Source organism: Lemur catta, chromosome 12 (genome assembly GCF_020740605.2).
Source record: "Lemur catta isolate mLemCat1 chromosome 12, mLemCat1.pri, whole genome shotgun sequence".
In the NCBI taxonomy this organism is placed as follows: Eukaryota; Metazoa; Chordata; class Mammalia; order Primates; family Lemuridae; genus Lemur; species Lemur catta.
In genome coordinates, this window is record NC_059139.1 from 44,431,232 (window position 1) to 44,441,661 (window position 10,430).

At 38.0% G+C, this 10,430-nt stretch overlaps 1 protein-coding gene across 2 annotated transcripts in view; it reads right to left on the reverse strand.

Annotated features, from left to right (window-relative positions):
* CCDC125 (coiled-coil domain containing 125) overlaps positions 1-1,315 on the reverse strand; it is a 30,601-nt gene extending 29,286 nt beyond the window's left edge. The window contains exon 1 of one of the 2 annotated variants that reach the window (XM_045566053.1): positions 1,229-1,315. The gene's annotated coding sequence lies outside the window, so the exon portion shown is untranslated. The remainder of the gene's footprint in view (positions 1-1,228) is intronic. The other variant, XM_045566051.1, reaches the window with a different exon arrangement.
* Between the last annotated feature and the right edge of the window lie 9,115 nt (positions 1,316-10,430).

Genomic DNA, 10,430 nt, shown 5'->3' on the forward strand with positions numbered 1-10,430 from the left:
TTTTTTTTTTTGGAGACAGAGTCTTGCTCTGTCGCCTGGGTCAGAGTGCAGTGGCGTCATCACAGCTCACTGCAACCTCAAATACCTGGGCTCAAGCTATTCTCCTGCCTCAGCCTCCAGAGTAGTTGGGACTACTGGCATGTGCCACCACGCCCAGCTAATTTTTCTATTTTTTGTAGAGACGGGGTCTCGATCTTGCTCAGCCCGGTCTCAAACTCCTGGCCTCAAGCAATCCTCCCACCTTGGCCTCCCAGAATGCTAGGACTATAGCCAGCGTGCCAGTCCTTGTACCTTTTTAATAGTCCTTACTTCCTACCTGACCCAGGGTTTTATTGCACAGGCTAGACTGTGCATCCTCTAGTGCAGGCAGTGTGTCTCATTTAATTATGTGTAACAGGTGTCCCAAAGATACGTGATGGATAGAATTGAAAAACAGATTCTTGCCTGGAAAAGTTGAGCTAAAAGAATCTACACCCACTAGCCTGACAACTCTGCCTTAGCAAACAAGTTGGTCAAACAGACACCTAATTCCTGCCAGGCTTAGCAAAGAGGAACTAACTTGAGCACTCCCTGGTGAAGAATGGCCTGTTTCACTTCGCTGTAGGATTTTGCTTTTTAACTTTTCATTTTAAAATAATTTTACATTTATATTAAGTTACAAAGATAGTACTACGAACTCCCAAATTCCTCTAATGTTAACATTTGTGTACATTTATCAAAATCAAGAAATTAACATTGGTACATGCTATTAACTAAACCACAGACTTTATTAGGATTTGCTCAGGTTTTCTACTAACATTCTTTTTCTGTTCCAGAACCCAAACCAGGATACTACATTGCATTTAGTGAGCTGTAGTTTTAAGGCTCAAAAATAATAGGAAAAACAAAACTAAACAGTAAAGTTGGAGGGAAGAGAGAGAGAGAGACAGAGGGTGTCTCTGAAATCTATTTCTTATTTTTTCATTATCAGACGAGGCCATTAAACTGGTATGAGGCGAAAGGGGGACAGTTTGCAAGCTTGTCCAGAACCTGTGGAGTTTCCACGAATCTGCGCACACCCCGCCCGGATCCTCCCGGCTCCCGCTGCCCGCCTGCCAGGTCTGGCCCCAAGTACCCTCCCAGCATCCGTCGCGATGCCTGCAGTCCGGACTCTGGCTCCGGGAACATCCCCTTCGGGCCCCTCGAGCCCCCCAATCCCCGCGCCCCGGGACCCCGTTAGCGCGCTCACCTGACGGAGCCTCCTTTCGCTGCGCGCGCGCCGAGGCCCCGCAGTGGCCGCCGCGTCCTGCGGGCCACGTGACCGCGCGGCAGCCTGGCGCCGGAGAGGCGCGCTGCGCGCTGGCGCTCAGGGGCGCGGCCTCCCTCCGTGCCCTGCGCGGCCCGATGGTACCGCTGCGAAACTCCAGAGCTCACGGGTAACCGACGTACAAATAATAATGTGAGATTTAGAAAACCGGAACAAGACGGGGTATTTGTCAATTCATGTAAAATTAGATGGTTCAAACATTAAGTCTGCACGAGTCCAGTAAGAGGAAGATGGGGTGTGAGCTGAGGTTCAGAGGTCCCGGCGGACCTTGCAAATTGGACTTTCAGAACTGAGAAACGAGAAGGGCACTGTAGGCCAAAGAAACTGCCAGGGCAAAGGCGTGGCAGTGAGAAAGAACAAGAGGGAATGGCCCTGTGGGCCTGGAAAGCTGTTTCTGGGGACGACCTATTCCTGTTGATGTCCCAAGCTGAGCGCTACACCCCTCTAACCCCATCAAAACGTGCTGGATCATGAAACTTCATTACCTTGGTGAAATAATTTTGTATTATTTCCTAAAATCCAGTACCCTTGGGATAACTGAAGGGACTTTGTAGTGGTCAGAAAACTTGGCTGGGTCTAAAAATTACTCTGGTTTAGAAAAAAGAGAACTGATAAACCCTTTCCTCACAGTAACAAATCTCTTTATTCTTTAAGAGTAACATAAAAGATTAATATATTTATAATTTTAAAGTCAGTTTGCCCAATACCTATTATGGTAAGGAAAACACATTAAATAGATTTTGCAAACCAAAAATAATTTTTCTTCACTTAAAACTTTGACTTAACTATTTAAAATGGTAGTATTTACCCTAAAAATATTTCAAGGCTTTCCCCTCCAAAAAAAAAACTTTAAGATAACCCAGGGTTCTTTGTCAGAACTCCTCCAGAAGGCAAAACTTAATGACATGCAAATAGAACTTATTTTTTAAAAAAGACATGTGCAATGCTGCTAAAGTATTGCATAACACATACTAAGTGTCTTTAAAAACTTGTATCTACAATTTGGGTACATTTCAAATCTGATGTGTTTTTTAACAGCTTTACACACGAGATACCCACATACCATAAAATTTAAAGTATGGCTTTTAATATATTCACAGAGCTGTGAAACCATCACAGAACCAAATTTAGAACATTTTCATCCTCCCAAAAAGAAACCCTGTACCCCTTAGCAGTCACAATAATTTCCCTTCAACTGCCTCAGCCTGAGAAAACCATTAATCTACTGTATGTCTCTGTATATTTGCTTCTTTTGGACATTCCATGTAAATGAAATCATACAATATTATGGTCTTTTATGACTAATGATGTTGAGGATCTTTTCATGTACTTATTGGCAATTTGTATTATCTTCTTTGAAGAAATGCGTATTCAAATCCATTGTCCATTTTTCAACTGGGGCTCTTTTTTTAATTGAGTTGTAAGAGTTCTTTGTATGTTCTGGATACTAGACCTTTATCAGATACATGATTTGAAAATACTTTCTACTATTTCCGTAGATTATCCTTTTGTATTGTTGATAGTGTCTTTTGAAGCACAAAAGTTTATTAATTTTGATGAAGTCCAATTTATCTATTTTTTGGGGGGCAGTTACTTGTGCCTTTGATGTCATATCTAAACAGGCTTTGCCTAACCCAAGGTCATGAAGATTTACTCCTATATTTTCTTCTAGGAGTTTTATAGTTTTAGCTCTTACATCACAGATCCTTTAATTTTTGTGTATATGTAAGGAATGATCTTCCTTCTTTTTTATGTAGTTATCCAATAGCTCCAGCACCATTTGTTGAAAGGATTGTTGTTTCTACATTCAATTGTCTTAGCATACCTCCCCTCCGCTCCCGTCCCCCTGCTCAGGCTCCCCAAAATAAATAAATAAATAAATAACCAATTGTCTTAGCAACCTTATAAAAATAAATTGGTCATAAATGTAAGGGTTCATTTTTGGTCTCTCAATTCTATTCCATTAATTGTTATGTCTATTGTTATGCCACTGCCACCTGTCTTGATTACTGTAGTTTTGTAGTAAATTTAGAAGTCAAGAAATGTGAATCCTGTAACTTTGTTTTGGCAGTTCTGAGTACCTTGAATTTCCATATGAATTTTATGACTAGCTTGTCAATTTCTGCAAAGAAGCCAGCTGGGAATTATGATATGGATTATATTAACACTGTAGATCAATTGGCAAGTATTGCTATCTTAGCAATATTAAGTCTTCTGATCCATGAACATGGGCTATCTTTCCATTTACCTAGTTCATCTTTAATTTCTTTCAACAATGTTTTGTAGTTTCCAGAATACGCTTTTTTACTTCTTTTGTTAAATTAATTCCTAAGAATTTTATTCTTTTCAATGCTATTGTAATTGGATTTTTCAAATTTCATTATTATATTTTTCATTTCTATTATATAGAAATACAATTAATTTTTGTATATTGATCTTGGATCTTGCTGAATTTGTTAATTGGTTGTTTTTTTTGTTGTTTTTTTTGTCTTGAGACAGGGTCTTGCTTTGTCACCGAGGATGGAGTGTAGTGGCATGATTATAGCTTACTGCAGCCTCAAACTCCTAGGTTCAAATGATCCTCCAGCCTCAGCCTGCCAAGTGGCTGGGACTACAGAGTATGCCACCATGCCTGGCTAATTTTAAAATTTTTTGTAGAGATGGGGGTCTCCTTATGTTTCCCAGGCTGGTCTCTAAACTCCTGGCCTCAAGTGATCCTCCCACCTTGGTCTCCCAAAGTGCTAGGATTATAGGCATGACCCACCATGCCTAGATGTTAATTAGTTTTAATAGGTTTTGTTGGTAGATTCCCTGGCATTTTCTGTATACAAGAGAGATTAAGTCATGTGCAAATGTAGTTTTACTTTTTCTTTCTCAATCTGGATGTCTTTTATTTCATTTACTTACCTAATTTACCTGTCTAGAAACTCCAGTACAGTGTTTAATAGAAGTGGCAAGGGTGGACATCCTTGTTTTATTCCCAATTTTATGAGAAAAGCATTCAGTTTTTCACCATTAAATATGATGTTAGTTGTGGGTTCTTTGTAAATATCCTTTATCAGGTTGAAGAAGTTCCCTTCTATTTCTTGCTTGTTAAATGTTTTATTATGAAAGGCTGTTGGATTTTGTTAAATGCTTTTTCTATATCAGTTGATACAATTATGTAGGATCATGTAGTTTTTGTACTTTATTCTATTGATATGTCAATTTATATTGCTTTTTACATGTTAAAATATCTTGCATTCCTGGGATAAATCCCACTTGGTCAAGGCATGTAATCTTTTTCACGTGTTGGGAAATATCCCCTCCTCTTCTATTTGTTGGAAGAAATTTTTAAAGCATTGGTATTAGCTCTGTTTTAAACATTTAATAAAATTCACCAGTGAAGCCATCTGGGCCTGGACTTTTCTGTGTGGGAAGTTTTAAAATTACTAATTTAGAGACTGGGTTCTGTGGTGCATGCCTGTAGTCCCAGGTATGCCAGATGCTGAGGTGGGAGGATCCCCTGAGCCCAGGAGTTCAAGGCCAGCTTGGGCAACATAGTGAGACCTCATCTCTAAGAAAATAAAATTACCCGTTTCTTCTCTTTTCTTGTTATAGGTCTATTCATATTTTGTATTTCTTCTTGAGAGTTTGTGAATTTATAGGAATCTGTCCAGTTCATCTAAATTATCTAATTTGTTGGCGTATAGTTGTTTATCATGTTCCTTTGTAATTGATTTCTAGGTTTATCAATTTTGTTGATTTTTCAAATAAAGTTTTTGTTATTGTTTTGAGAATTCGTTATATATTCTGGATACATGTCTGTTACCAGATACTCATTTTTCATTTTCCACAATCTGTGGTTTGTGCTTTCATTTTCTTTCTTTCTTTCAATTTTTGGAGATGGGGTCTTGGTATGTTGCCCAGGCTAGAGCACAGTGGGTGTTGAGCCTAAGAAATATTGATTTATGGAAATGCCCCCTATAATATTAGAGACAGAAATGATTTCAGGAGTTTTGCAAGGCTTTGCCCAGAAGGAATATGTGAACGTCTTAGTGCGCATATCAAAAGCTGCCTCACCTCAGGAGGGCGTCTCAATCGTCCATAGCAGCTGCTTTCCAAGGTGACCCTGCAGTCTCAAGCCTGTGGTTCTCACCTGCTTTGAAGGACAAAGCAGGTTTGCATGGAGCCACAGGATGGGAGCTGATCAACAAAGACATGCCTCCCAAGACAGACACCTATGGCTAAATTAATTAGCATAAGGGATAGCTCTTGCTTGACTTCTGAAGAATCTGTCCCAATACACAATAACCAGAGCCACTCTGTCTGTTTTTGCTAAAGTGATAGTTTTATCTTAAAACTTAGAAGTTTGTCCTAAAGATTTTGTAACTATTTGTTCACATAGAGTTAATTAAGGGATCTATAGAAGCCTTTTGAGAGACTTTGAACCTAAAACGAACTGCCTGTTATTATGTAAATTTGTTACCCCTGGCAACCGATCACTGTACCTATAAATACTGATGTAAAACTTCAGTCTTGCCTCCAAGATTGAGGGGAATATCATGAAGACCTCTGAGCACGCTGCTTTATCTATTTTCATAAATCTATTCTTTATAAACTATATTTTTGCCTCTGTGTATTGTTTTATTTCTATTTCCTACTATTTTTTCATCCTTTGCAATGACCCTTGCGCGAGGGACCTGATTCTTTGCTGGGAGAGTAGCTAACTCCCAAAAGTGGGCATTCACAGGCATGATCAAAGGTCACTATAGTGTTTGCTTCAGCAGCACACATACTAAAATTGGAATGATACAGAGAAGATTAGCATTTTTAAAAATAAAAAAATAAAAAAAATTTTAAAAAGCTCACTATAGCCTCAAACTCTTGAGTGCTAGCAATCCTCCTGTCTCAGACTCCTGAGTATCTGAGACTACAGGAATGTGCCACCTTGCCCTGCTGTTTGTGCTTTCATTTTTTAAGTGTCTTTTGAAGAGAAGAGTTAGAAATTTTGCTGAAGTCCAATTTATCAATTATTTTATGGTTTCTGCTTTTTGTGTCCTATCAGAAACCTTTCCTTAATCCAAAGGCACTAAAATTTTCTCCTGTGTTTTCACAAAGAAGCTTTGTAATTTTAAGTTTTACACTTAGGTCTGTGAAACATTTTGAATTGATTTTTTTTTTTTTTTGTATGGTATAAGGCAAAGTTTGAGGTTCACTTTTTGGATATGGATGTCCATCATTTGTTGAAAGATTAGTCTTCCCCCCATTGATCTGTCTTTGCACCGCTATTAAAAATCTCCCATATATGTGTGGGTTTATTTCTGGACTCTATTCTGTTCCATTTATTTCAGCAATACCACATAGTCTTCCTTTCGTCTTTATAACAAATCTTGAAATCAGATAGTCTTTTAACTGTTCTTTTTCAAAGTTGTTTGGTTATTCTAATTCCAATGCATTTCCATATAAATTTTAGAATCTGTCAATTTTTACTTTTAAAAATTATGCTGGGATTTTTATTGGGATGGAATTTATAGATCAATTTGTTAATACTCAGTCTTGGAACATGATATTTTGGTTTTATTTATTCGAGTTGTCTTTAATTTCTCTCATGAATTTTTAGCACGCAGATCTTGCACATACTTTGTCAGATTTATATATAAATATGTCATGCTTTTTGGTGCTATTGCAAATAGTGCTGTTGTGTTAATTTCAATTTCCAATTGTTCCTCACTAGTATATGGAAATGCAATTGTTTTCTGTGTATTGGTCTTATATCTTGTGAGCTTGCTAAAGTCACTTAGTAGCTCAAATGGCTTTTGTGTGGATTCTTTTTTAAAAACATTTCTATATACACAATCACGCTGACTGAGAATAGTTTCTTCCTTTCAGCTTTGTAGGTCTTTATTTTCTCACTCCCTCTCCATGGAAATAAACCCCTTAAACAATAACCCTCTGGATGGACTTTTCTTGGAAAAATATAAGGACAGCAAAGAAAGTGCCTACGGTAAACAAAATAATAATACATAAAAATGTAAGCAAAATGTACTATAACGAGTTACAGAAACTATTGTGTTCTTTAATTCAAAAAAACAGAACATAAAAACAAACTCATACAAAAAGTTAAGATAGAAGATAGGAGAAATATAAAAAAAGAATATTAAAGGTTAAAACTCACCTAATGTTGCATCAATATCTTGCTTACCAGAAGTGGCATTTTTGAGGCAAAGAAGGTAGGCTAACATTAACTGGAAGATGATGGAGATGGTGCTGGAGAGGATGGAGTGGGTGCTGGAGAATCAGGATTTGATTCTATCACCAGAGTAGGGGCACTTACCACTAAAGCTGGTTTCTTGAAAAAAGTATCTAGGGTTCTTTGGACAGCCTTTTTTTTTTTTTTTTTTTTTTATCATAAATGGCCTTGTAGTGCCTGATGTTCTCACTAACTGCATGGTAAACCTTTGTAAACCACTCCATGTTAGGATCTTGCTGCTCCAGCTTAGCAAACCCTGCTTCAACCAGACAAAAGCCTTCAGCTAATTCTTTTGTAGTAAACTTGCTTGGCTCTCGATCTTCTGATTCTTGTGTTTCCATCAGCAGCTGCTTAATCTATCAGACTAGCTGCTAGTGTAAAGATGCAGTGCCAACAAACTCCTTACACCATGCTGATTTGTTTACATGCGCAAAAGAAACTAGTTCCTGAATTATTAATTATAAATTTGTCCTTTTATTTTTCTTTATTTATTTTTTGAGATGGAGTCTCGCTCTGGCACCTGGGCTAGAGTGCTGTGGTGTCAGCCTAACTCACAGCAACCTTAAACTCCTGGGCTCAAGTGATCCTCCTGCCTCAGCCTCTAAGGAGCTGGGATTACAGGCATGAGCCACTGTGTTTGGCCTATAAATTCATCCTTATGGGGAGCCCTGGGAGCCCATTCCTAAGTATGGTAAACCAGGTCATCCGTAATCTGGGGACTGCCTGTATTTAATCATTACAACAGCACTATGAAGTAATTATCTTCATTTTACAGATGATTTAACTCCAGGTAGTACTGGGTAGCACCTTTGTTTATGATATCAACCCAGTCTGAGTAACTTTTTTTCTTTTCTCGCTATTTTTTTTTAAGGCTAGTCAGGTGAAGCAGTGGGAGTAAAGAAACCAGTCTGAGTAGCTTTTCTTCTCTACCTCCATGCCCGTCATTCAAAACCCTTCACTCTACTTCGTTCACTCTTTTCCAATACTTATGGTAGAAAGCAATTTTTTCCTCTTTTATTTCCCCAATAGAATACTTACCACCATGTACCTTATCTGTCTAAAGTGACCATTTGTGTGTATTTCTGCTTCCTATATTAGGTAAAGACATCTGGAGATCAAGAACTTATCTTTGGGAGGCCTTTCCCATGACAGTGATTTGCATAGAGTCTTACACATATATAATAGGCAATCTTTGTTAATTAAAATGAATCTACTAAAGGATGCTAATACTTTTTAGCTATAATGTAATCTTGAATAAGTAACTAAACCCTTCTGTCCCTTGGTTCCATCACCTGTAATGGAAATAATAATACCTACCTACCAGGGTGGTCATGTGGATTCAGAGTTCACTTTTGAAATGTGTTCAGACGAGTTCCTGGCATAGGAATATATGGGTTACTTTTATCATTCTTACTTACATCATTGTTTGTATAGCAAAAAGCTGGAAAAAACCTAAATGTCCATTAATAGGGAACTGATTAATTCAATCTTGGCATATCATTAATGGAATTCTATACACACATTAAAAGGATCAGGGATCAAAAGATATACAAATGACCAACAGGCACATGAAAAGATGCTCAACATCATTAGTCATTAGAAAAATATAAATCAAAACCAAAATGAGGTATGATGGCTTACTCACTAGTATGGTTATAATAAAAAAGATGGACAGTAACAAGTGTTGGCAAGAATGTGGAGAAACTGGATCCCTAATACATTGATGGTGGGAACATAAAATGCTATAACCACTTTGGAAAACAGTTTGACATTTCCTCAAAAAGTTAAACATAGTTGCCCTATGATCTAGTAATTCCCCTCCTAGGTATATACCCAAGAAGACTGAAAACATACATCTACACAAAAACTTGTACATGAATGTTCATAGTATGCTCTTATGAAGTATGCTATGTCATAGTATCCAAAGTGGATACAGCCCAATTGTGCAACTGATGGAATGCATCAACAAAATGTGATATATCCATATAATGAAATACTATTCAACCACAAAAAAGGAATGAGGTACTAGTATATGCTACAACTTGGATGAACCTTGAAAATATGCTAAGTGAAAGAAACTAGACACAAAAGGCCTCATATTATATCATCCATTTATATGAAATGTCCAGAATATGCAAATCCATAGAGACAGACAATAGATTAATGACTGCAAGGGACTGGAAAGAAGGAAGAATGGGGACTGATTGCTAAAGGGTATTAGATTTCTTTTGGGAAGGCTGATGAAAATGTTCTGGAATTAGTGGTGATGGTTGCATAGCCTTGTTTTCTTTTTCTTTCTTTCTTTCTTCTTTTTTTTTTTAATTAAAAAATAGAGACAGAGTCTCTCTCTTGCTCAGGACTGTCTGGAACTCCTGAGCTCAAGTGATCCTACCGCCTCGGCCTCCCAGAGTGCTAGGATTACAGATGTGAGCCACTGTGCCCAGCCCGTAACCTTGTTAATATGCTAAAAACCAGCGGATTTAAACCAGTACACTTTAAAACAGTGAATTTTATTGTATGAATACCTCAATTAAAAAAAAAGAATAGGGAGGTCTGTATGTTGTTTTTTTTTTTCTTTTAAGAGACAGGATCTCATTTTGTTGCCCAGGCTGGAGTGCAGTAGCCTGATCATATCTCACTATAACCTCAAACTCCTGGGCTCAAGTGATCTTCCTGCCTCAGCCTCCCAAGCAGCTAGGAATACAGGCTTGTGCCACCACACCTGGCTAAATTTAAAATTGTTTTTTAGAAATGGGGTCTATGTTGCCAAGGCTGGTTGAACTGGTGGCCTGAATTGATCCTCCTGCGTGGGCCTCCCAAAGTACTGGGATTACAGGTGTGAGCCACTGCATCCAGCCAAGATCTATATATTCTGAGATGATACAATTTCCA